This window comes from Macaca thibetana, chromosome 19 (assembly GCF_024542745.1).
Source record: "Macaca thibetana thibetana isolate TM-01 chromosome 19, ASM2454274v1, whole genome shotgun sequence".
NCBI classification, from domain to species: domain Eukaryota; kingdom Metazoa; phylum Chordata; class Mammalia; order Primates; family Cercopithecidae; genus Macaca; species Macaca thibetana.
The window spans coordinates 6015870-6041868 of NC_065596.1; the positions used below are offsets into that span (position 1 = coordinate 6015870).

Here is a 25999-nt window from a genome sequence, read left to right on the forward strand (position 1 = left end):
CCCTTGTGTCATTCCTGTTGAGCCCTCCCATCCGTGCTGGGATGGGTGAAGTGTGCTGCTGGGTTCTGCAGGTAGGAGAGGCCATGACACTGGCTCAAGAGCTGCCTCAGCTTTAAGGCCAGCCTTCCTTCCTGGCATCCTGGGCTTGAGTATGAGTGGCCTAGGGTGGCATGCAGGAGGGAGCCAGCCTTTAATTTTGTCCCTAGTGCATATGTTTGTGCGGGTTTTGTTGTTGTTGTTTGGAGGAGTCTCGCTCTGTTGCCCAGGCTGGAGTGCAGTGGCATGATCTCAACTCACTGCAACCTCTGCCTCCCAGGTTCAAACGATTCTCCTGCCTCAGCCTCCTGAGTAACTGGGACTACAGGCGTGTGCCACCACGCCTGGCTAATTTTTGTATTTTTAATAGAGACAGGGTTTCACCATGTTGTCCAGGCTGGTCTCGAACTGCTGAGGTCAAGCGATCCGCGCGCCTCGGCCTCCCAAGTGCTGGGATTACAGGCGTGAGCCACCACACCCAGCTGTCTGTGTTCTTCTTAACCCAGCCTGTCTACCCATCCGGGGGCAGCAATATCCTGAGAGGCCGGCCCAGCTGCTGGTCATTGGGGAGGGTCTCACAGGGTCCCTGAAGCTAAACTAGACCTTCTGTCCTGGTCGTGACACTGCCAATTCTATTTTCCCAGAATTGTAGAAATCCAGGAGTTTGGATGGTACTGTGCAGTCTCACACCGTTGAGTTCAGCTGCCTGGCATCAGAAAGACAGTTTTGTTTTCCCTTCCTAACTCAATAGACCTCTGGATTGTCTTCTAGGGGAGGCGGCTGCCCTAGGGTCCCGTCATGTCCTGCTACTATGAAGCCCTTCTCAAAATCTAATTTCAGGCCAGAAAGAAATAGTTTTAGTGATCCAGGTTGGCTCTGGCCAATACTGAGCAAAGTTGAGTGGAAGGTAGAGTTCCTATATAATTCTCCCCGCCTCCCCGCACCCGCAGCCTCCCCCATTCTCAGTTCCCCATCCACCCCACAGAGTGGCACATTTGTTTCCAATGGATGAAATTTTTTTTTTTTTTGAGACCAAGTTGTGCTATTGTTGCCCAGGCTGGAGTGCAATGGTGCCCTCTCGTCTCACCCAACCTCCGCCTCCTGGGTTCAAGCGATTCTCCTGCCTCAGCCTCCCAAGTGGCTGGGATTACAGGCATGAGCCACCATATCCGGCTAATTTTGTATTTTTAGTAGAGACAGGGTTTCTCCATGTTGGTCAGGCTGGTCTTGAATTCCCGACCTCAGGTGATCGGCCTGTCTCGGCCTCCCAAAGGGCTGGGATTATAGGCATGAGCCACCGCGCCTGGCTGACATATATATATATATATATTTTTTTTTGAGACAAGAGCTCACTCTGTTGCCTAGGCCGGAGTGCAGTATTATAATCATAGCTCACTGTAGCCTTGACCTCCTAGGCTTAGGTGATCCTCCCATCCCAGCTTCCCATGTAGCTGGGACCACAGGTGTGTGCTACCATGCCCAGCTAATTTTTAATTTTTTTTTTTTTTTTTTTTTTTTCAGACAGTCTTGCTGTGTTGCTCACGCTGATCTGAAACTCTGGGCTCAAGTGATCCTCCCGCCCAGGCCTCCTAGAGTGCTGGGACTACAGGTGTGAGCCACTGTGCCCAGCCTGACATCTTTATCATCTGGAGCCCTGAGTTTCCATCAGGACACACTCTTTGTGCTGTACAGTCTATGGGTTTAGACAAATACATAATGACATGTCCACCATGGTAGTGCCACACAGTCATGTCACTGCCCCAAAAATCCTCCCAACTCTACCTACTCATCCCTTCTTCCCCTCTGCCTGCTGACATTCACTGATGCTCTCACTGTCTCCATAATTTTATTTTTTTCCAGCGTGTTCTGTAGTTGGAACTATGCAGTATGCAGCCTTTCTAGACTGGCTGCTGTAGTCATAGGCTTTTAAGGCCCCTTTATGTCTTTGCATGGTTTCCTAGCTCATTTCTTTTTATATCCTGTTGTCTGGATGTGACATGGTTTATTTATCCATTCATCTAATGAAGGACATCTTGTTTGCTTCTGAGTTTAGGCAATGACAAATAAAGCTGCTGTAATTCGTATTTTTCATGTGCAGGTTTTTGTGTGGATGCACGTTTCCAGTGCTTCTGGGCAAATACTAAGATGTGCAATTGTTGCATTGGATGGTAAGAGTATGTTAGTTTAGTTTTTCAGGAGTCTGTTGAGGCTGCACCATTTTGCATGCCCACCGGCAATGAATGAGGTTCCTGTTGTCCTGTGTCCTCGCCAGCACTTGGTGCTGTCTGTTCTGGGTTTTGGGCATTCTAACAGGCATGTGGTGGTATCTCATTGTCATTTCAGACTAGACTTTTCCTTCTGGATTTTTTATATTATTGAAGTGATGTCTGCCCGCAGTGGAAAACTTAGTATCGTAGGCCACAACCACAGGTTCCTGTGCTGCCCGCCTGGCCTTGGCAAGGACCTCCCTCCCCAAGTCCCCACCACCTGAGTGGACAGCAGCAGCCTGGATCTGGCCTCACCTGCTGGCAGGGGACACTGGAGAAGGGCCTGTTCCTGGGCTTGTGCCAAACCCCAACCCTACTCCACACCTCCGACTCATGATCTCTGTAGCTCCTGCCAAACTATGTTTCTAATAATGTCAAAAAAAAAAGTTGTTACCTGCACTTGACCTGGTTTTATTTATTCTCGAGCCCAGGAAGACAGGCTCTGTTACCACAGGAAGTAGAGGAAGCGCTCTGGGTGCAGTGTGAGGCTGAGTCTGGTCAAGTCTCTGTCTCCTGAGTCATCCCTCGGGGAGACTTTGAGCTCTTTCCTCACCCAGTGTTGCTGCACAGCAGCCCTCAAGCTCTTCCTGCATGTAGGGGAGTTTTCTGGATGAGGCAGTGGCCTGGCCACCTTGCGGGGCTCACAGGTGGTTCTCTTCACACCCACACCCATACACTCAGGCATGACCATCACAGCTCCGGTATCAAGTTCTGATGTTTGGCCCAGTAGTACTAAAAGGTGCTTGTGTGGGGCGCAGCCATGGCCCCTCCTGAGTCTCAGTTTCCCCATCCATAAGGAGGGAGTAACCCCATCTGTCCTGAAGGTTGTGGGGACCAAGTGGAGTGTCGGTAGCACTGTGCCTGCATCTGTACGCCCTCTGCAGTCCCCATATAAACCTCCCACATCACCTCCAAATGCCCACTGTGTGGAGCAGGTAGGGTAGGGGCTCACGGAGGACAGGCCCTTTCAGGCCCGTGTGGCAGGAGCCTGCTCCTCAGTCCTCTACCCTAAGCCTCATAGTCCAAGGTAAGATGAGAAGAGGCTTCAGTGGGCCTACCCTGGCTGGTGCTGTCCACATCCAGATGTCCCCCACAGCCCAGGTCTTGGTCAGTATTGGGAAGCTGAGGCGCGTGGGACGTGCCCGCCTCCCCATCCCCCCACTGCAGTGCATACTGCCCTGAGTGGCCACTTATGGGGAGGCGGGAGGACTGACTTCTGCTCACTCAGCCGGGGCTTGTGGCTCCTCCTTTTCTCCTTAGTGGGGCAGCCACTGCTGCCTGTCACTCTGCCCACCAGCCCTATCTCCGCAGCCTCCCGGCCCTCCTTCAGCTACAGTGGGAGCTGGGTACCCTTATGCAGGGCGCTGCTTCCAAGAAGCCTCTAGTGTTCTCCTGACATCTGAAGCAAGGAAGTTGCAAGCTGTACTACCCAGGGCAGCCAGGCGGGTGCTGCGCCCTCTCTGATGGGGATGTGAGTGAGTGAGGGAATGGTGGGGCCCACCAACTCCCGCTGGGGCTTTTTGCTGCTGTTGCCAGTTCCCCTCTACATCCCAGCAGCCCATGGTGCTGGTGATGTGCACATGGGTGGGGCCAGGCCCTCCCCCACATGCTCCCGAGCCTTGTCATGCCAGACACTGACGCTCCCCTCTCCTCCACAGACCACCCCACAAGGCCTGCAGTCTCCTGGGGTCAGCTCACCCGCTGCACTTCTGCTCTCGGCTCAGTGGTCCCCAACCCTTGGCAGTTAGAACAGCCCTGCAAGGGGTCCCCTGTGTCACTCTAGTTTTTGTCTACTCCAAAATTTGTGCCCAGGGGCTATGAATGGGCAGGGCCACATCTGTCTCATTAGCCGGTGAGTTCCCAGGGCCTAACACGTTATAGCCCACACCTTGATTGAGTTAGTGCCAGCCTTCTGCTCCGGACCTCTGCCTTGCTATCTTTTTCAACTCTCAAATCCTGGGCACATGGTGCTTCTGAGATCACACTTGCCTAGAGGTACAGGGTAGAGCTGTCCAGATGCCACCTGGATAGGGAAGTGGAGGAAGGTGAGGCTCCAGCTCAGGTATGGGTGGGGCCTCCCAAGCTCTGAAGGGAAAGACAGGAAGATGCCTCACCTGGTCAGAGCCCAGAAGGCTGGAGAGTGGGGGCTGTCATCAGCACAGGTGGGAGGGGGAGTGGGGGCAGAGAGTGGAAATCAGAAATTAACTTCTGGCCTGGTGCAGTGGCTCATATGCCTGCAGTCCCAGCACTTTGGGACGCCAAGGTGGGTGGATCACTTGAGGTCAGGAGATCGAGACCAGCCTGACCAACATGGTGAAACCCTGTCTCTACTAAAAGTACAAAAATTAGTCAGGTGTGGTGGCGGACACCTGTAATCCCAGCTACTTGGGAGGCTGAGGCAGGAGAATTGCTTGAACCCGGGAGGCGGAGCCTGCAGTGAGTTGAGATCATGCCACTGCACTCTCATCTGGGTGACAGAGCAAGACTCCCTCTCAAAAAAAAAAAAACCAAAAGAAACTAACTTCCTTCCCTTCCTTCCTACATAGGCTGGGAGCTGATGCTGTCCTGGCTGACACCGTCTATATCCAAATCTCTCCTTTTTCTCTGTGTGACCTTCCCCTCCCCTCCCTCCCCTCCCCTCCCCTCCCCTCCCCTCCCCTCTTTTTAAAATTTTTTTCGCCGGGCGCGGTGGCTCAAGCCTGTAATCCCAGCACTTTGGGAGGCCGAGACGGGCGGATCACGAGGTCAGGAGATCGAGACCATCCTGGCTAACACGGTGAAACCCCGTCTCTACTAAAAATACAAAAAACTAGCCGGGCGAGGTGGCGGGCGCCTGTAGTCCCAGCTACTCGGGAGGCTGAGGCAGGAGAATGGCGTAAACCCGGGAGGCAGAGCTTGCAGTGAGCTGAGATCCGGCCACTGTACTCCAGCCTGGGCGACAAAGCGAGACTCCGTCTCAAAAAAAAAAAAAAAAAAAAAAAAAAAAAAAAAAAATTTTTTTCAAGGCAGAGTCTTGCTCTGTTGCCCAGGCTGGAGTGCAGTGAGTGACTTGATCACAGCTCGCTATAACCTTGAACTCCTGGGCTCAAGCGATCCTCCTGCCTCAGTCTCCAAATAGAAACTTTTTTTTTGTGGCCGTTCACTTTGGGCAGTGGAGAGGAGGGGTGAGGTTGGAGTAAGGGAGAAAGACCTGGAGATATCTTGGGGTTCTTTGGTCTGTGTGAACCTACCTGTCCTTGGATGGATTTCTGGTACTGATTATTGTTTCTGTCTACCTGCTCGGGACAAGAGGCCGTGAACTCACTTTACTGTGCCCTCGTAGGTTAGATCACCTTTCAAGTGTCTTCAGGATTGTCCCCGCTGGGGAGCATCTGTGTATGGGGACAAGAGAGCAAAGAGCTATGAGGAGTGGTCAGTGACTCACCTAGCAGGCCTTTCCCAGGCCATGAGAAAGGGATGGGGTGGCTGATGGGCCTGCAGGCCACTTTCTTCCCTAGGCCCCGTTAGGGAGCTGGGCACTTCTGGGGCATGGCCTGAGGTGGGGCTGACTGAGCCTTGGGAGTCCAGGTGGAGGCAGCTAGACCAACACCTCCCCTCCAGGTGTCTGTGGAGTGTGGGGCCATCTGGCTGCCGTCGCTCTGCGTGCCCTGCCTGTCGGGTTGCCAGTGTGGGTCAGAGGTTGAGAGTACACTGTGGTCGTGTCATTCTCTCCTCCCAAGTATGGCAGCTCACTCCCAGTTCAGAGTCTCTGTTTTCCACCCAAGTTGGAGCACCAGGCCCTGCATTTGGGGAGCCAGCCCTCCCTGCCCTGGCCAGCAGTGGCAGCGCAGCCCTGGCCTCAGAGGGGCCAGAGGCATTGTTATGCTGCCCAGGGCCCAAGGCAAGCCCCTCAGGGCCACAGCACAGAGCTCGTCTTTTCTGGAAGATGTGGGCAGAGCTTCCCCACTGGCCTGGTGGGCCACCCTGGTGGCAGCAGCCCTTCTTTTCACCAGGGTTTCTGAATTGCCCCATGGGATCCCCAGCCCTGTTCCTGTATTCTCTCAGACAAATCCCTGGACTTGTAGAAGTGGCTTGTCTCCGTGGGATAAACCCCATCTTTCCTTCTTGGTTGCCCTTGTGGTCTGGTCTCAGAGGGGATGATTCAGGCAGCATGCTCTTCCCTCCGCTTGTCACTGTTGGCTTTAGAAGCCACCTGGGATTAGGAGCAGCAGGTGACAAGGTCATGGTTTTTATTTGGAGGATGGGAAACAGGTCTTGGGGAGGAATCATGAGAGGAGTGGGGGAATGATCTTGTCCTAGCCTTTCCTTGTGTCATCACAGCCTGGCCAATGGGACTTCACGGCCCCATTTTCCAGAAGAGAAAACTGAGGCTCAAAGAGGCTCACTCATCCACCTAAGGCCATGCAGCTTAGAGGGCAATGGAGCTGGGCCTGCGCCTGGCTGCTGGACTCCAGCCCTGCTCTCTGACTTGAGCTGCACTCTGCCAGCTTCAGCTTCTGTCACCTCCCCTCCTTGGTAGTTGAGGGGTCTGGGGATGCCTTTGGCAGAGAGGAGGAGAGGGCACGCTTGTGTGTCAGGAGAGTTATCAGTTGTTCAAAAGAAATATGTGACACAGTAACAGATTGACTCTTTTAACATGTTAATAATGAGATTGAGTGGCAAGTCTCACTGCCATAATTAGTGGTGAGCTGAAGTGGCATTTCCAGACAGCCATCACTGTATGCACTAACAGCACGTCAGAGGCACAGATAGTGCTGATACCACTGTAGCTTATTGCTTATGTTTCAAACGGAAGGAATTGCTACATTTTAGTTTATGGAAAACAGATGTGTTCCTTCATCCCACTCAAATTCAAGGACATCCCTAGGGTGAGCCGTGCAGAAATGGCTGTCCTTGCACATAGGGCCGTGGGGAGCTGTCCCGTGCAGGAGACCTCTGTAAGCAGCGTCACCATGATGGATGAGGAAGCTTCCAGGTCTCCGAACCGGGCCTCCTCACAGAGGTGGGTAACCCCATGGTGTGGTCAGAACAGACCAGGTGGAGCCTGGATCTTCTCCCAGTGTCACAGTCTCAGTGGGGGCTTAGAGGAGGTTTGGGAAGAGCCAGGAGCCAGTACCAAGAGCCAGCCTGGGACAATCTGAACATGAAGATTTTAAGGGCAGTGTCGTGCTCCAGGCCATTTGCAAAAGGCAGTCTGTGAGTCTGTGTTGGTCAGGGCTCTCAGAGCAGAATCTAAAGGGAGTGTATGTGTATGTATATTTAGAGAGAAGAGAGCTAGGTAGGTAAATATAAAGTCATATTTATTTTATTTTTTTTTAGACTGGGTCTCACAGTTTCACCCAGGCTGCACTGCAGTCTCGACCTCCCAGGCTCAAGCAATCCTCCTGCCTCAGTCTCCTGCGTAGCTGAGACCACAGGTGTGTGCCATCATACCCAGCTAATCTTTTGGTTTTTTTTTTTTGTAGAGACAGAGTCTCACTATGTTGCCCAGGCTGGTCTCCAACTCCTGGGCTCAAATGATCCTCCTGCTTTGGCTTCCCAAAGTGCTGGGATTATAGACGTGAGCCCCTGTGCCTGGCCCATCTTTATTTTAATGAATCGGCTTAAGCATTTATGGGGTTGGGGGGACAAGGCCAAAATCTGCAGGGCAGGACAGCAGGCTGGACACCCAGGTTGCAGTGGATGTTGCAGCTCAAGCCTAGAGTCCTTCCGCCAGAGGCCTCAGTCATCTTCTCTCTGGGCCTTTAACTGATTGGACGAGGCCCACCCACACTTTGGAGGGTGATCTGCTTTACTCATAGTCTGCTGATTTAGGCCGGGCACAGTGGCTCACACCTGTAATCCCAGCGCTTTGTGGGGCTGAGGCAAAAGGATTGCTAGAGCCCACTGGAGTTCAAGACCAGCCTGGGCAACATAGTGAGACTCCATCTCCACTAAAAATTTTTTAAAAAAATTAGCCAGGTGTGGTGGTGAGTACCTGTAGTCCCAGCTACTTGGGAGGCTGAGGTGGGAGGATCGCTTGAGCCAAGGAGGTTGAGGCTGCAGCAAATTGTGATCACACCACTGCACTCCAGCCTGGGCAATAGAGCAAGACCCTGTCTCAAAGGAAAAAACAAAACAGTCTACTGATTTAAATGTTAATCTGATCTGAAGAATAGCTTCATGGCAACATCTAGACTGTTGTTTGGCCAAACAGCTGGGCAGTGTAGCCTAGCCACATTGACACGTGATGCTAGCCATCCTGTTGCTGGTGGTGAGCATGTGTGAGAATGACCAGGGAGAGAGAGGACTCCTCCCCAGGCCAGCGGAGACAGAAGCAGGGTTTTATGGCCACCGTAGCCAAGCTGCAGACGGCAGGCGCTGCACCTGGGGCTGCGGGTGTGCAGTGGGTACCTGCTGGGAGATGCGAGGGGAGGAGGGTGGCAGCACAGGGCAGCACTGCCTGGGCAGTCAGAGCTCATGGCTGATGAGGGTGGGATGCCTTCCGAGGGCCGTGGTCACTGTGTGGCCCTCGGCTGGGCACATAACACGCATTTGATCTCAGGAGATACCAGGCAGACCCAAAATCCAGCACACTCTGATGAAGAAAGTGAGGAGGGATCGGTGTTACCCAAAAACGTTGAATGTTGAAGAATGGCCAAGAAACTTGCAGGTTAGAGGCAGCCAATGAGGGCAGCTGAATGCCGTGCACCACTGCCCACAGGCTCCCGCTGTAGGGAAGATAATGTGAGGTCACCACCAAGTCAGGCAATGACCTGGGAGACGGACGGTGGCTTGAAGTGTCATATTGATAATAAATGTGAAGCTGGTGCCTGCCATGTCGGCCCAGAAGAGTATTTTTACTCTTAGGAAACACACTGCGTTTAGGGGCACAGTGTGGCAATGACTCCAGCCAGCCCTGAAATGGTTCAGGAAGCAAGTGTATTGCTGCACCTAAGTTTGTGGATAATAGGGGTGGGGGGGAGCAGATGGGAGAAATGTCACAGAATATGGCTGTTCTTTGTATTGTTCTTCCAGGTTTTCTGTAAGTTGAGATTGTTTTAGATTGCGTCCAGGAGAGAAGGCCACAGCAGGGCTCTCTGCTCTCAGACGCAGCCAGCGTGTAAGCATGGCTCTGTCTCACCTGGCCCGGCTGGCCCCACATGCTGGTGGCTGGAGGCGCGAGGAACCAGCAGGGGCCCCACAGCGTGGTCAGGGCCGGCCCTGAATCTCTGCTAAGTGCGTATCTAAGCCCTTGTTCTGTTGTCCTAGTGCTAGGCCATCAGCCCCAGGGGTTAGCAGAAACAGGAGGGACTGTCTCCTCCTGGAACTCCCTTTTAGATGGAAGAGACCAACCTCGCATCCCAGCATCCCAATCGGTGAGATGCTCACAGCCAGGGGCTGGGGCCCCAGTGAGCCCTCACAGTCGGAAGGCTTCTCTGATGAGGCCTTGGGGGAGGTGTCAGCTGGCTGGATCCCAGGAGGATCTAGACCGCAGTAGGCAAAGGGGTCACACAGCACTGAGTGTGAGTACCATGGGGGCTGCAGAGCTAAGCCTGCTGGCCTTATCAGGCAGCTGGGCGGTGCAGGGCGTGATCCAATGGATACTTGGGTAAGATTCCCCTGTGAGGAAGCTAGAGAAGGTGCCAGAGCTGGCCCTGAGAGGCTCAGGGCTTGAATGGAGCAGCAACCAAGAACCTGGGGCTCGTGAGGTCCCAGCGGGAGTGAGTGGTGGTTGGGGGAACCAGGGGCTAACATGAGGGGGATGGGAGCAGCCGGGGGTGGCCAGCCCGAGGTCTGCCTAGGCCTGCATGACTTTCTCTAAACCTGTCCGCAGTGGGGTGGTTATCTGACCTGGCTGAACTTCAGCATTCTCTTGAAACTTCTGGAATTGTGCTAGAGTGCTTGGGAGGACGCCCCCTCGCTCACACCTGCACTGTGTTCTGACCTAGATCCACAGCACGCTTGGCAGAGCTCCTGCTGCTTCCTGCTTTCTGGTGTGTGTCAGCTTCTAGGCAAATACCCAGTCCATGTCACCTTGAGCCAAAATCGGGTGCTTTTATTTGAAGGCAGGTGACAAAACGTTCTGTAAAAAGAGCAGCTGAGATTTCAGACTCCGGCTCCTTTGGGCTGTCAGGCAGGGCTCCTCCACACCCCCTGCAGGCGGGATGACGAAAGTGGGTCTGCACATGCAGGGACCTGCGCCTGCACCGCTTCAGTTCAGGACGCTGGTCAGCCGGTCCAGGACGCATGACCTGTGCCTGTGAAGAGTTGATCTGTCAGTGTGGAAGGAGAAAAGACACATCCTGACATAGCAGGGTGCCACTGCCTCGTCATTCTGGGAGAGTCCTGTGTTTCAGCTCAAGTTCTGTCACTTACTGAGCTGGGGGCCTTAAGCAAGGCACCTGGCTTCCCTGAGCCTCGGTCTCCTCCTTTGCTTAAAGTTGGCCCCCAAGATGCACTGCCCTGTCCATAGAAGGTCCCTGTGATCAGACTTTCCTTTGCTTAAAGTTGGCCCTCAAGATGCACAGCCTGGTCCATAGAAGGTCCCTGTGATCCGGCTTTTGAGGGTGTGTGGGTGCTGAGCACCTGGCAGAGCATGTTCTGTTCAAGCCCCCGCCCTGTGGATGCTGGGAGCATGCACCCCCTCCCTAGAGCCCTGGATCCTGAGCCCCAGCGCCTCCTGGATACGCTGAGGTTTGGGGACTTGCCCTGTGCCAGCCCTGGCCAGCAGGTGCCCCGCTGGTCACAGGCTGCCTCTGCAGCTCCTATCCAGCTTGGCAGTGCCACACACTTCCTGCTGTGTGGTCTCCTTCAGGCTCTGTGGGAGCTGTGCCCTGGGTTCTGTGCTGCTGGTGGGGAGGAGTCCAGTTTGGTGACATTTCTTGTCAGGCTCTTTGCTCTGAAGTACAGGCATCTTTCTGGGAAGAAGTCAGTTGGCGGATCTTGGTGTATGCTTACCCACAACCTAACCCAATAACAGAGCCGATCCTTTTGTGAGATAAGACCTAGGTGGAGAGGCGGGCTGGGACCCACCTGCCAGGTGCCTTTAGGCATGTTTGTCAGGATGGGCCCACCAGGTGAGGATGCCCACACCACACCACACTGCTGAGGTTATTACTGGGCAGGGACCACAGTGGACACTTGCCAGCCTGGTTGTGGCCAGAGTGAGGCAGAGCCGGCAGGCACAGGGCTCCTGTCAGGGTAGGTTAGAGTCTAGTGGCTGGGACCACGGCTGGATGGGCAGAGCAGGCCCTGCCAGCTGGGTTCTGAGCACAGCTCCTGAGTGTTCAGAGTCTGAAAGTACAGATTGTACTGGGAAGGCTCTACTTTGTTTTTCTGGGTAATAGAAGATCCTGTTGTTCCGAAGGTAAGCACCTGGGTTTGTTAGAAGCCACGTGTTCAACTTTCAGGAGGATGAGGATCTGAAGGGACTGATTCATTCTCTTCAGAGGAACAACTTGGCGATGTTGTTGATGAACCTGAACATCAGGCAGCTGCAGCGGTCCTCGTCCCAGAGATGTTCCTTAGTGGAAAACGCAGGCAGTGCTTATCTGGCCTAGGGCCTCCCTGAGGGGCCAGTGCAGCCTGGCGGTGGCCACATCAGGTTCTGTCTCAAAAGTTAAAAGTGCGCTGGTTTCATGCAGCTGCCTCTCTGTCAGACCCAGCAAGGTGGAGGATTTTCCTTAGACAGCACATTCTGGGATCTGAGCGCATCCTAAGTGCTCAGGGTAGCTCATGGTCATGCTGAGGGCAGCTGTACCCCAAGCCCGGCTGCTCCTCAAGTGCAAAGGAAGACTGAGGCCTGGCTGTCATGGCACCTCCTTGATGCCCACCTCAGGACACGTTTATTATGCTTGCTCTGTCCTCACTGGGCCTGCCCGTTTGAGGGGTGACCTTGCTCTCTGGGGTGGTTGGCTTGTCCAGATGTTCCGAGAAGCCTCTGGAGCCCTCGATGGGTTTTTATGGGGAATGCCAGCCCATATGGGCATTGGCTCAGAAGCAGTTACTCCTTTCTCAGGGGGTCTTCCGGTGGGTAGCGGGGTCTGAGCAGCAGGGTCTATACGCACCGGGCCTTCTTCGTGTTCCTGAGTGATTAGGATTTACCCACTGTGCAGTGGTGGAAGCATCAGAGGTGTCAGCATGGCCTGTAGCTGATGGTGGAGGCCAGCATCTTGGGAGGCTTTGGTGGACTGCAGAGGCGCATGTGGGTGAGGTGGCAGGCGGGACCCGATGCCCACCTTTGTGGCTAGCAAGGTCACATCCCTGGGGTCCTGATGTAGCAGCTCCCAGGTTGCAGGTTCAAACTGGGAAGGGGACCTAAGAGCACCCTTGCAGTGGGTCCTGGCTGGGGGCCACGGGTCATGCCTTGAAGGGTGCCAGATTCTCTCGGCAGCCTCTTTTATTTTTCTGTGATCTGTGCCTGTCTTCTGGGACAGGGGTTTGGGTGCTTTGCAGAGGGTGCTTTGCAGAGGGCATGGTGGGCAGACAGTGAGACAAGGCACTAAGAGCCGAGTCTGGTGCTGAGCTGTGAATCACCCAGGCGGCTGACGTGACACAGGGGCCCTGTGGAAGGGCGTGGTTTCTGCTACAGAGACGGTCCCTTCTCAGAACCGCCTGGGTCTCTAAGGGCCTCAGGGGTAGCCTTGGTGAGTGTGGCCGACCACCGGAGGAGGAAGGACGATCCTCCTGGGTCCTGAGTGTGTGCCTCGGGAGCTTGGCAAGCTACCATTTCCTTCTGACCTGGGTCTCATCCACGGTGGACACTCCCAGGACCGCACCCCCACTCTGGGTCACAGCGTACATCTTGGGTGGGTCTGTTGTACATAGACTGTTAGAAATGGGGCTCAGCAGCCTCTCTTCCTGCACCTGTTGAGCCAATGCCTGACACTGACCGCCCTCGGGGCCCTTAGCTAAGCTTCACACAGAAGCCCCTCCCCAGATTCCTTCCCAGGTTGCAGGGCTCCCACCCGAGGGGTAGCCCCCTCTGCAGAGGAGGTAGCCTTGGCGTGTTTGTGCTGTGGGGCTTGTCGCTTCCTGCCACGGTCTCTCAGGGAGAAACAGTGGCTGAGGGGCTTCGTGGTGCATCCAGGAGAGCGCCTTACTGTTTTCATCCCCGTAGCTTTCTTCCTTTTTTTTTTTTTTTTTTTGAGATGGAGTCTCGCTTTGTGGCCCAGGCTGGGGTGCAGTGGCGCGATCTTCGCTCACTGCAACCTCTGCCTCCTGGGTTCAAGCGATTCTCCTGCCTCAGCCTCCCAAGTAGCTGGGACTACAGGCGTGTGCTACCACGCCTGGCTAATTTTTTGTATTTTTAGTAGAGATGGGGTTTTACCATGTTAACCAGGATTGTCTCAATCTCCTGACCTCGTGATCCACCCGCCTCGGCTCTCAAAGTGCTGGGATTACAGGCATGAGCCACCGTGCCCGGCCCATCCCTGTAGCTTTCCCAATGACTGTGAATGTGGCATGAATTTGGGCAAGGGATACCCTCTGCCTCCTTCAACTACCAGGCCTCATGGGGCACCCTGGGCTAGGCCTGAATCTCGCCTCTAAGATGAGCCTTCCCTGGGTTGGGGGCCAGTACTGGTCTCCCTGTTCTCCCTGGCCCTGGGAGGAGATGGGCTCCCATAGTGGAGTGTTAGCTGTTTTCAGGGGAGCGGTGGAGGCAGCTGGAACGCTTGGGTACGCTGAGGCTCATCAGAAGGGGCGGGTCTGCTCTGTGGTGAGGCTGAGGACGGGCAGCCTTGGGAGCGTGGCAGAAAGGAGGCGCTCTAACAGCAGTTGAGCTTGGAAGGTGCAAAAGTGAGGTGGCCCTAGAGTCTGACAGGTCGAGGGCACACACATGGCCTTGTCTGCAGGGGAGTTGAGATGGAGGCCTGGAGGGGCCTCCTGGGGACAGGAGAGCCCATGGGCCGCGTCTGCTGGGCTCCAAATAGTCCCATGGAGGTGAATGGGGTGTGGGACCTCCTAGCCGCCTGAGCAGGAAGCACAGTGGCAGGACAGAGCTGCATTCTCAGGGACCCAACCCCCACAGAGGCCTGGCCCGGTCTCTGATGAGAGGATGGCCCATATCAGGCCCTAGATCGTTCTCATTCACCTCAGAAGTGTCAGGAACCCAGGGCTAGGAGAGGCCCATGCTGTGCCCTGGAGGACCCCAGTGACCTAGGTCAGTCCCTTAGCTTCTTCCATTGTCAGATGTGATCAGATCATGGTCACTGTTGTCTGGGGGAAAGCAGTTATTGTCTGGCACTGCAGACCATGGGCAGAGGGCAGGTTTGGTGAGAGGGCTGCTTCTTGGGGGCCTTCCGTTTGAAATTCCTAGGTCCAGGCCGGGCGCGGTGGCTCAAGCCTGTAATCCCAGCACTTTGGGAGGCCGAGACGGGCGGATCACGAGGTCGGGAGATCGAGACCATCCTGGCTAACACGGTGAAACCCTGTCTCTACTAAAAAATACAAAAAACTAGCCGGGCGAGGTGGCGGGCGCCTGTAGTCCCAGCTACTCGGGAGGCTGAGGCAGGAGAATGGCCTAAACCCGGGAGGCGGAGCTTGCAGTGAGCTGAGATCCGGCCACTGCACCCCAGCCTGGGCGACAGAGCAAGACTCTGTCTCAAAAAAAAAAAAAAAAAAAAAAAGAAATTCTTAGGTCCAGTACCTGTTGTTGGTGAGTTTTAGTGAATGATTAAAAAGAAAAACAAAACCCCTCCAAATGCTCGCACTTCTCTTGAGGAGCACAGGTGGAGGCAAAAGAGCATTGGTTGTGAAGCCTCTTGTGCTTCCTTGCCCGTTTTGTTTTGTTTTGTTTTTAGGACAGTATCTCTCTCTGTCACCCCTGCCAGAGTGCATTGGTGGAACTGTGGCTCACTGCAGCCTCGATCGCCTGGGCTTAGGTGATCCTTCTGTCTCAGCACCTGAGTAGCTGGGACTGCAGGTGCACATTACCGCACTAATTTTTAATACATTTTTTTTTTTCTTGAGACTGAGTCTCACTCTTGCCCAGGCTGGAGTGCACTGGTGTGATCTTGGCTCACTGCAACCGCCCCCTCCCATGTTCAAGCGATTTTCTCGCCTCATCCTCCCGGGTAGCCAGAATTTCAGGCACCTGCCACCACGCCCAGCCAAACTTTGTATTTTTAGTAGAGACAGGGGTTTCACCATGTTGGCCAGGCTGGTCCCGAACTCCTGACTTCAAGTGATCCACCCACCTCGGCCTCCCAAAATGCTGGGATTACAGGTGTGAGCCACCACAGCGTCTGGCTGCCAAAGGGGATTCTGTGCCTGTCACACTGGCACTTGCAGGTTCGCTCTGTTTCAGACTCTATGGAGCGCACTAGAGGGGACGAGGGGCCTGACCCTGTGGTCCAGGTGCCCCAGGGGTGTGCAGCAGGTGCCCACATGCCCACATGCGACAGCCTCTTTTCCTGTTTGAAGAAAGGCAGATGCAAAAGGTGGAATAATAAGGGGGAAAGGCAAAGTTAAGGTGTTGGCAAGAGGGCTTGTGCCAGGCGTGGGTTGCATGGCTCTGAGATGCACTCTCTTGGCAGCAGGCCTGGGCTGTGCCTGGAGCATGACCCATGCAGGTGCAGGCAGGGTGGGCAGGGTAGGCAGGGTGCTTGTCCCTCCCTTGGAGGGAGACTTCTGTCTCTCTGATGAAGCGGGGCTCAGGGACATAGAAGCACTATAACTTGAAGAAATGTGTAGTAAACGTTTGTCATATCCTGCTACCCTGGGATCATGTGAGTTTGGATAAATTGTGAAATCCTCATGGGGACCCCAGGGCTCGGTTTTGAGGTTGGGATGAAGTCTGCTTTGACCTCGGGCAGCCTTGTCCTCTCTTAGTACCTTATTTTCCTCAGTTGTAACAACCAGAACCCGATCCCATGCAGTTTAGGATGGGAGTGGGTTAGTGATGGAGGCTGGCCATCTGTGGTACCACGAGTCCTCGCATGTGATTTGGCTGTGATTTCTATGGACAGGGAGTTCAAGCAGCTCCCCCACCCCCAGCCATGATGCAGGAATGGATCTGAGGGCCTTCCCATGACTACAGAGGCCACTTTCTGCTCACCTGCTGAGTGCCTTCTGGAAGAAAACCCTGCACTGCAACTGCCAGGTGGGCGGTGGCATCCAGGGAATATCCAGGGAGCATCTGTGGTCGTGACCCAGAGCGCATGCAGATGAAGGAATCTGGGAGACCCTTCACGGGGGGCTGTGGCTGCTGCGGGTGTGTGCAGGAGTTACCCAGAGCTGCTAGTTTGGAAGGGGAGAGGGGAGTTGGTAAAGAATGGCAGTTTGGAGGATTTTCCTAAAATAGAGCTATTTATAAAAAGATGGGAGTGTGGATTATAAGCTCACACTTGTAATCCCAGCACTATGAGAAGTTGAGGTGAGAGGATCGGTTGAGCCCAGGAGTTTTGAGACCACCCTGGGCAACATAGGGAGACCCCCATCTCTACAAAAGAGTTAAAAAATATATATAGCTGGGCATGGTGGCACATGCCTGTAGTCCCAGCTACTTGGGGATAAGCTGGAGGATTGCTTGAGCCCAGGAGACTGTGACTGCAGTGAGCTGTGATAGTACCACTGCCCACTGCCTGGGCAACAGAGTGAGGCCCTGTCTCAAAACAACAGCAACAAAAAAGATGGGAGGAACTAAGACACAAAATCAAGACCGACCCATAAAAGAAAAAAATTGAAAAATTCTACTTCATCAAAATTAAGAACTTCTGTATTTTGAGAGATACTGTTAAGAGAATGGAAAGACAGGCAAGGTGCAGTGGCTCACGCCTGTAATCCCAGCACTTTGGGAGGCTGAAATCACTTGAGGTCAGGAGTTTGAGATCAGCCTGGCCAACATGGTAAAAACCTGTCTCTACTAAAAATACAAAAAATTTAGCTGAGTATGGTGGCAGGCACCTGTAGTCCCAGCTACTTGGAAGGCTGAGGCAGGAGAATCGCTTCTAGCCAGGAGGCAGAGGTTGCAGTGAGCTGAGATCACACCACTGCACTTCAGCCTAGGTGACAGAGCGAGACTTCGTCTCAAAAAAACAAAAGGAAAGACAAGCCATGGACTAGGAGAAAAATGTAAAATTTATCTGATAAAGCTCTCATATATAAAAATCCCTGAAAACTCAGTAAGAAAATGACCCAGTTTTTAAAAATGGTATAAAGATTTGGACAGCTTCACCACTGAAGCTAGAAGAATGGTACATTAGCCTGTAAAAAGGTGCGCAACATGCTTAATCAACAGGGAAACCCAAACATGAACCTCCATGAGCTGTCACTGCACCACACACCTATCAGAATGACTGACATTTTAAAGAAGCCGACAACACTAAATGTTAATGTGGACGGGAGCAACAGGAACTCTTCATTCATTGCCAGCGGCAGTACAAAATGGAACAGCCACTTTGGGAGCCAGCCTGGCAGTTTCATATTAAATTAAATATATACCTCTCTAACCCAGCAGTCAGGCTCCTGGGTGTTCACCAAGTGAAATGAAAACATGTCCACAGAAAAACCTGTCCGTGAGTATTTATAGCTGCTTGATTCATTAATTCTCCAGACTGGAAACAACCTGTGCCCTTCATCCAGCAAATGGATGCATGGGAAGGTGGCATATTTATACAGCGGGGCAGTGCACAAGATAGATCTCAAAAGCGTCATGCTGAGTAGGTGGTTGACTGAATCATGGCCATAGCAGATTCCAGGAACCTGTGAGTATAACCCTCTGTGGAAAAAGAGACTTTGCAGATGAGATTAAGTTAAGGCTCTTGAGATGGGGAGGTTACCCTGCATTATCTGGGTGGGCACTGTTTGTCATCACAAGTGTCCTGGTAAGAGAGGGACAGATTTGATGCCCACAGAAGAGGACTTGAAGGCCGCATGACTGCAGGGGCAGAGATTAGGGTGATGCAGCCACAAGCCAGGGAGTGCCTGAGCCTGCAGCAGGTGAAGAGGCCAGGAAAGGTCCTCCCCTAGAGCCCTCAAAAGGAGGGAGCCTGCTGACACTTGGATTTCAGACTTCTGACCCGCAATCCATGAGAGAAACCAATTTCGGTTGTTTTAAGCCGCAAGTTTGTGCTCATTGTTGCAAGGACCACAGGAAACTCATCTTGTGTGATTCCATCGATAAGACTTTCTGGAAAGGCAAAACCATAGGGACAGAAAACAGATCCAGGATTGCTGAGGGTGTGGCGGGAAGGGTCAGGCTCCGAGTGGGGACGTGGGGAAACTGGGCAGAAAGGAAGGTGGCCTGCTCAACACGCTCACCTGGGAAAAGCAAGCAAGATGCGTGGAGTGTGTGGAGGCCACAGTTTTGGGCAATCTGCATATTTTTGTCTACAAGGTTTCTGAAAAAACGTTTCCCATAAGCTTTCTGTGCACCTTTGTGAATGTAGATAGAAATATCTGCTGTGGGCTGAGTGCAGTGGCTCGCACCTGTAATCCTGGCACTTTGGGAGGCTGAGTCTGTTGAGTTGCTTGAACCTAGGCATTCAAGTCCAGCCTGGGCAACATGGCAAAACCCTGTCTCTACAGAAAATAGAAAAATTAGCCAGGTGTGGTGGTGTGCACCTGTGGTCCCAGCTACTCAGGAGCTGAGGCGGGAGAATCACCTAAGCCTAGAAGGTCGAGGCCTCAGTAAGCTGTATTCACACCACTGCTCTCCAGCCTGGGTGACAGAGTGAGAGCCTGTCTCCAAAAAGAAAGAAAGAAAGAAAAAAATACTTGCTATGCCAGCCACTGAATTACACTTGGCTTGTAGCCAGTTGGAGTCCCTTTCTTGCTCTTGCAGTCCCACCCAGCCTGCTGAACACACCACTGTCCTCCCAGGCTGGCAGAGGAGCTGCCATGGGTCCTGCCCGCTGCTCTGCCCTGACCGTGGCCGCCTGGCTGCTTCGGCTGGAACCAGTGAGGTCCGCAGTGTGTCTGTCCAAGTTCCCTAGCTTGTTCGTGAGCCAGCCAAGCCTGTCCCTGAGCCAGCCAAGCCCATTGGGCAGGTCTTCCTTTGTTTTGTAGTTCATGGAGACAGCCCCACTCAGTCACTGTCTAAACTCTCTGTGGCCTCAGTGTCCTGCTCCAGTTCTGCCAGGAAGTCTCAGGGAGGATTCCTGAATAGTGTTTCCCAATCATGTGTGCTTTACTGGAAAGGGGGGGCCTGTTGTGGGGAGGTCATCGGCCAGGGCTCCTCCCAGGACTTCACCTTCCCTTTGCTGGACCACACGCCGTGGCTTGGCAGGGTGACCCAGCCTGTAAGATCAGGACATGTGTGCTGACGCTGGTGCTTGGGAGAGTCAGCAAGATGGACTTCTGAAGAAGAAACAGATGCCTTCCTTTCTGTCATTTCCTGCGTCGGGGGTGGGGTAGCAGGCCTTGCCCAGTAGACAGTAGGGAGAACGTGCTGCCTGGGGAGAGTGGGCACTTCTGAGTGGGTGCTTCTGGAGGGTGGTGGGAAGGATTGTGTGTCCTTGGGGCAGCCTTGGCACCCGCTGCCTTGGGCCTCATTGTCCCGCAGGCCGGTAGCAGGTATCCTGGGACTTGGCCAGATTGGGCCCCGTCCATCCATCTGTGTGTCTCTTCTCTTCGCTGTGCCTTCTCTCTAGTTTTTGTCTTTGTGGAGCGTTTTTTGTTTTTTTGTTTGTTTGTTGTTTGATTTTTACCACCTAGTCTCACTCTGTTGCCCAGGCTGGAGTGCAGTGGTGCCGTCTGGGCTCACTGCAAGTTCTGCCTCCCAGGTTCACGCCGTTCTCCTGCCTCAGCCTCCCTAGTAGCTGGCACTACAGGCACCTGCCTCCACGCCTGGCTAATTTTTTGTTTTTTTGGTAGAGACGGGTTTTCACCATGTTAGCCAGGATGGTCTCGATCTCCTGACCTCGTGATTTGCCCGCCTCGGCCTCCCAAAATGCTGGGATTACAGGCATGAGCCACTGTGCTCGGCCAACTGCTAGAGTGTTTTTAAAACAATCCTAGATTTTTTTTTTTGAAATAGAGTCTCACTCTGTTGCCCAGGCTGGAGTGCAGTGGTGTGATCTCGGCTCACTGCAACCTCCGCCTCCCGGGTTCAAGCAATTCTCCTGCTTCAGGCTCCTGAGTAGCTGGGATTATAGGCATATGCCACCATGCCCGGCTAATTTTTGTATTTTTAGTAGAGACAAGGTTTCACCATGTTGACCAGGCTGGTCTTGAACTCCTGACCTCAAGCAGTCCACCTGCCTCAGCCTCCCAAAATGCTGGGTTTACAGGCGTGAGCCACCGTGCCCGGCCAGCAATCCTAGAGATCTTCTTATTCCCATAACTTTTCCAGCCATTAGCAATTTATACCCTCCGTCCTTTCCCCGTCATGCCATTTGTATTTGTTGAAGGGAGCAGGCCTTTTTTCCCATAGATTTTTCTGCTTTCTGCTCTGATGGTCGCTTCCCGTGGCAGGGTCAGCCCAAGGCTTCTCGGCCCCTGCACTGCTTGACATTTGGGGCAGGAGGTTCTGTGTTGCCTACAGTGTTCGCTGAGCATCATCCCTGGCCTCCCCCGAGCCAGATGCTGGGGACTGTCTCAGCCCCCAGTGGTGAGGACCAGAAGGCTCCAGAAGTTGCCTCGTGCCCTGGGGAAGATTCACTCACCACACTTCCTGTAAACTGGTCACTTGACCTGGAGGTGGATTTCGTAAGCCACTTCCTGTTGCTTCATCCCTTGAAGTGTTCTTTGCTGGAGAGGAGAGGATCAGGGGATTCTGGCCCTGGAGACGTTCCTCCTCACCCTTTCCCCTGTCTCAGCATTGAGGGCTCTCGCTGCCTCCCACGCCCTGCATCCTCAACCTTTCTCCCGAAGGCATCGCTGTCTTTACGGGAGTGTCCTCATTGAGGGAGAGCTGCCTGCAGGAGTCTCCCAGTCTGTGTTCAGCAGCCCCAGTGAGCAGCCAGGCCAAGCGACTGCAGGGCGCGGGCATCACTGCCCTGCTGTGTTGAGGTCTGTTCTCCGAGTCAGGGTATGAAGTCCAGTTGGGTCTGGGGAATGCCAGCCTCAGCACAGCTCAGTGCCTGCCTGCCCAGCCTTGAAGACCCAGCTGACCTGCTGACTTTATCAGGCCAGCTGTGGCAACCCTACCAGGCTCCCCAACTCCCACCTGGGGCCCTGGCCCGAAGTACAGCAGAGGGGGTGACTTTCCAGTTCCATACCTCATGCTGGGTAATGAAAGATGGATTTCTGGCTGAGACGGGTGGATCACGAGGTCAGGAGATCGAGACCATCCTGGCTAACACGGTGAAACCCCGTCTCTACTAAAAAATACGAAAAACTAGCCGGGCGAGGAGGCGGGCGCCTGTAGTCCCAGCTACTCAGGAGGCTGAGGCAGGAGAATGGTGTAAACCCGGGAGGCGGAGCTTGCAGTGAGCTGAGATCCGGCCACTGCACTCCAGCCTGGGCGACAGAGCGAGACTCCGTCTCAAAAAAAAAAAAAAAAAAAAAAAAGAAAAAAAGAAAGATGGATTTCTGCCACTCAAGGGCCTGAGAGGACTTGTCTACCAGTGTGGGGCCCAAGCAAGGTTGTCACCTCTGACCCTGCAGTGGGGATGATAGGACCCCTCAGAGGGTCTACAGAGACTCTGCAGAGACTGGGCAAGCGGTGGCCTGAGGCATGGCTCTCCCCTGCCAGGTGTTCTTGGGTGTGAGATGGGCAACACCCTGCAGATGTCATGTGCTACTGAGTTACCCTGTTAATTAGTGTGGCCTGAGGCCAACCCCAAAGCTTCTAAGGCAACAGGGAAATCACCTGTGCCACAGGCTGTTCCTGCCCCTCTGTCCTGCTGCACAGATGAGGTAACAGGGTGCTGGGCCCCCTGACAAGGGTTCGGCCATGACACCATGTATGTCGGCTCTGGAGGGAGCATCCAGAAGAGGGTGTGGTGGGCCACACGCTGTCAGGAGTCCCCACTGGGCCAGGCTGGTGAGCACAGAGGGCGACAGCTGGTCCCACCATGAAGGGACCTAGCTGGCTCTGCCTGTCTGCAGCTGGCACTCACCTCCCTGGGGCCCTCGATTGGCTTGTCAGGGCACTGCAGCCCAGCTGCTTTCTGTGTTTTTTCTCATCCCCCCACTCCCTGTCCTTGTGTTCGCATCACCATCTGTTTAGCACCCCACTTTCAAAACCCCAGCCTCGCTACTGTTATTTATGCCTTTTTTTTTTCTTTTTGAGACGGAGTCTCGCTCTGCAAGCTCCGCCTCCCAGGTTCACGCCATTCTCCTGCCTCAGCATCCCGAGTAGCTGGGACTACAGGCACCCACCACCACGCCCGGCTAATTTTTTGTATTTTCTGTAGAGATGGGGTTTCACCATGTTAGCAAGGATGGTCTTGATCTCCTGACCTCATGATCTGCCCGCCTTGGCCTCCCAAAGTGCTGGAATTACAGGCGTGAGCCACCACGCCTGGCCGTTATTTATGCCTTGAGTGATCTTTTGCAGAAACATCATGAGAAAAAAAGCCTTTTCCATTCATGCACATTCACTGTGCCCGCGTCATCCTCTGCAAATCCATCTAGGGTCACTCTCCCTCCTTCTGAAGAACTTCTAGAACCTTCCTCACAGTGCAGACCAGCTGCGGACAGAAGATTCTCTCAGCGTTTGAGCGAATCTTTATTTCCCTTTCTCTTTTCACTGGGCATGGAATTGTGGTCTGGCGGTGTTTCTCCCTCAGCACTTTGAAGATGCCCTTCCAGTCTTGGGGATGGCTCCTGGCATGCAGTGTTGGCACCTCGGCACTTGGGGCGACTGTTGTGACTGTGCTGATTTGCTCGTGAGGCGCCACAACCTGGTAGTTTTCCCGCTGGGGGCTGACAAGGCTTCTTGGGTCTGTGGATTTATAGCATTTGTTACATTTGGGGATCTCTGGCCACTCTTTTCTCAGATCCCCTGCCCACTCTCAGGACTCCAGTTACTTGTGTGTGGGATCCCCTGCTGTCGTCCGCAGGTCACTGAAGTGGTGTTCGTTTCCTGTAGGCTTCTTTCTCTGGGATTCGTCTAGGTGGCTCCTGTGGCTTTGTCTTCAAGTTCGCTGCCCTTTTCTTCTGTGGTGCCTGCTGTGACTTCCACCTAGTGGCCGTTTCATTCTGATGCTCCATGTTTCAGCTCCAGAAGCCCCTCGTGGCTCTCTCACGATACCCTTACGTCTTCCTCTTCAGCTGTTTTCCTTTAGGTGTGGAGCATTCCGAGTTCACAGTAGCCGTCCCGAAGCCCCTGTCTGTTCAGTGGGTATCTCTGTGCTTCCCACTTCTTTGTGCTGACTCATTTTCCCCCTGGCTTAGGGGTCTCGTTTTCCCGCTGCTTCACATGTTCTGTAGGGTTCTGCTTGTAGATGCCGCCTGGCATTCTTATGAGGTGGGTCCCTGCCCGGTGCTCCACACAGGGCTGGCCATGATTTAGACGAGAGTTAGCCTTGGTGCCCATGTCTGTTAATGGCTTGATGCGTCCTATGTGGACTGTCATCCTCATGCGTGTGTGATGTTAGGAGTGAATTGCTCTATTGTTAACAAGGGCCTGGTCTCCTGCTGGAGGGTGGGGATACAGTGTGAGCCCGAGTGGCTAGGAGCCTGGCCATCATGACGGCCAACTTTCGTGGGGACAGGCACTTGAGGTCAGCCCTCCTGGCATCATGGAGAAAGGCTGGCTCTGTGGCCCCTCAACCCTTCTCCTCTGAGGCTTGAAGTCTTGTTCTCCATACCTTTGGGGGATAAGCAACTTGGCAAGAAAGGAGTCTTGCAGGTGACCCGCTTGACAGTCAGCTACCAGAACATGTTTAAATGCCTCACTGGATGGCGTGGCCCACAGGGAGTGTGGAGCCACGGGGTGGGTGGGAGGGCCAGTGTGTTCAAGGCCTGTCACCCTCAGCCTTGCACAGCTGGGGCTGCCCTGGCACAGTTCTTGGGGGATTGTGCACCCTAACTGGTTCCCGTCCCTTGTCACCCTAATGGGCTTCGACATCATCACTGTTTTCTCAGCCCTCATCCCTGGCTCACGGCTGCACATGCAGAGGCCTTGCATGGATAGTAGACAGGGTGTTCGTGTTAGCCCCGGGCTGACCCCTCTGCAGAGGTTTGCACTGTGAGAGACGGGCCCCACCTGCTCTCTGCAGCCGCTGCACTGAGTCCCTGCTCCAGTCCCCTGCTGCTCCCTGCTCCAGAACACCCTTCCCACCTGGCCTTGGTTGTGTGCTCCCTGGGCCTGTGAGGACTGATGCTGTGAGTTTGGGGGCTCCCTGAGTGGAGTGGGCCAGGCCATTCTGCCTTGGTGCTTCCTTTGCTCTGTGTGGTTCTTGTGTCTTATGCCAGTTCCCTTTCACTCATGCATTGAAAATGGTTAACGGACAGGACTCTCCTCTGCCTGTTCCAGAACTCTCCGTGTGTGTGTCAGAGAATGTTGCTCCTGTGCCCCGAGTCAACAAAGATGACCCCTGTGAGCTCGAGGGCAGTTGGGAAGGTGTAGCGAACATCCTGTAAAACGTCCCCATCTTGTGCATAGTCAGTGAGTTTTGACCCTCTACCCTTACCCGGCTGTGGCCACTCCCCACTCCCACCTCCAGCCCTGGATACCCACTAGTTGGCTTTCTGTGTCTTTGGTTTTGCCTTTCCTGGGGATTTATAGAAATGGAGTCATACAGCCTGTGGCATGATGTGCAGCCTTCTTTCACTTGGCATGGTTCTCCATATTCTGTCGTTTGATTCTCTCTCCGCCAGTTGACGGACATTTGGGTTACTGCCGCTTTTTGGATACTCTAAATAATTCTGCTATAAATGTTCAGGTGTAAGTTTTTGTATGGAAGTGTGTTTTTCTGGGTGTATACCCGGGAGTGGAATTGCTGGGTGTGTTTAACCCTTTGTTTAACCTTTTAGAAAACTGCCAGGCGGCTTCCACAGTGGCTGAGCCTTGTCCATTCCTGCCCACGATGGCAGAGGTTCTGGGTCCTCGCCAACACTTGTTCTTGTCAGCCTCTTTTAGATTAGCTGCTCTGATGGGTACAGTGCTATCTCTGTGGTTATTTTTTTTATGTTTTTTTATTTTTTATTTTTTATTTTTATGGCTGTCAATCTAGGTCACTGTGGTTACAGTTTGCCTTTCCTTGATGAGTAATGGCATCCGGTGTCTTTCACACCTTCATTGGTCCCTGTAGGTCTCTTTTTCATGTCTGTGTTTAACCAAATTCTTTTTCGTTGTTGTTGAGACAGGATCTCACTCTGTTGCCCAGGCTGGAGTGCAGTGGTGCAATCTCAGCTCACTGCAAGCTCCACTTCCTGGGTTGAAGTCATTCTCCTGCCTCAGCCTCCCAAGTAGTTGGGGTTACAGGCACCCGCTGCCACGCCCAGCTAATTTTTGTATTTTTAGTAGAGACGGGGTTTCACCATGTTGGCCAGGCTGGTCTCGAACTCCTGATGTCAAGTTACCCGCCCACCTCAGCCTCCCAAAATGCTGGGATTACAGGCTTGAGCCACCGTGCCTGGCCTGTTTAACCAAATTCTAAGCAAAGGTCACTCAGGAGCTGCTTCCCCAAGGTCCCAGCCAGGCCGAGGTCCCCTGTTCTCTGCAGTAGCAGCACAGGCTGGTGGTTGGGTCGTGTTTTAGGGTACAGGGCCAGCCCTTCCTGAGCTGCGCTAGACGAGACCCCCTTGTCGCAGCAGCACAGTGGCCTTTGTGACTGTAGCAGGTGTTTCCTGGTCCTGGAGCAGGACAAGGGAGTGGG

General features: G+C 53.8%; 4 protein-coding genes across 7 annotated transcripts in view; 2 read left to right on the top strand and 2 right to left on the bottom strand.

The window, feature by feature from the left end:
• REX1BD (required for excision 1-B domain containing) overlaps nucleotides 1-25999 on the bottom strand; it is a 280166-nt gene that overhangs the window by 208946 nt on the left and 45221 nt on the right. Inside the window, exon 1 of one of the 3 annotated variants that reach the window (XM_050769777.1) lies at nucleotides 23558-23561. The exons of the other annotated variants lie outside the window; for them this stretch is intronic. The gene's annotated coding sequence lies outside the window, so the exon portion shown is untranslated. Of the gene's footprint in view, nucleotides 1-23557; nucleotides 23562-25999 lie in introns of those variants that run through there. 3 annotated transcript variants of the gene reach the window in all.
• KXD1 (KxDL motif containing 1) overlaps nucleotides 1-25999 on the bottom strand; it is a 233117-nt gene that overhangs the window by 67177 nt on the left and 139941 nt on the right. The window lies entirely within an intron of this gene.
• Nucleotides 1-25999, top strand: part of ELL (elongation factor for RNA polymerase II) — an 84752-nt gene that overhangs the window by 22736 nt on the left and 36017 nt on the right. The gene's annotated exons all lie outside the window — the stretch shown is intronic.
• LSM4 (LSM4 homolog, U6 small nuclear RNA and mRNA degradation associated) overlaps nucleotides 1-25999 on the top strand; it is a 223028-nt gene that overhangs the window by 3260 nt on the left and 193769 nt on the right. The gene's annotated exons all lie outside the window — the stretch shown is intronic.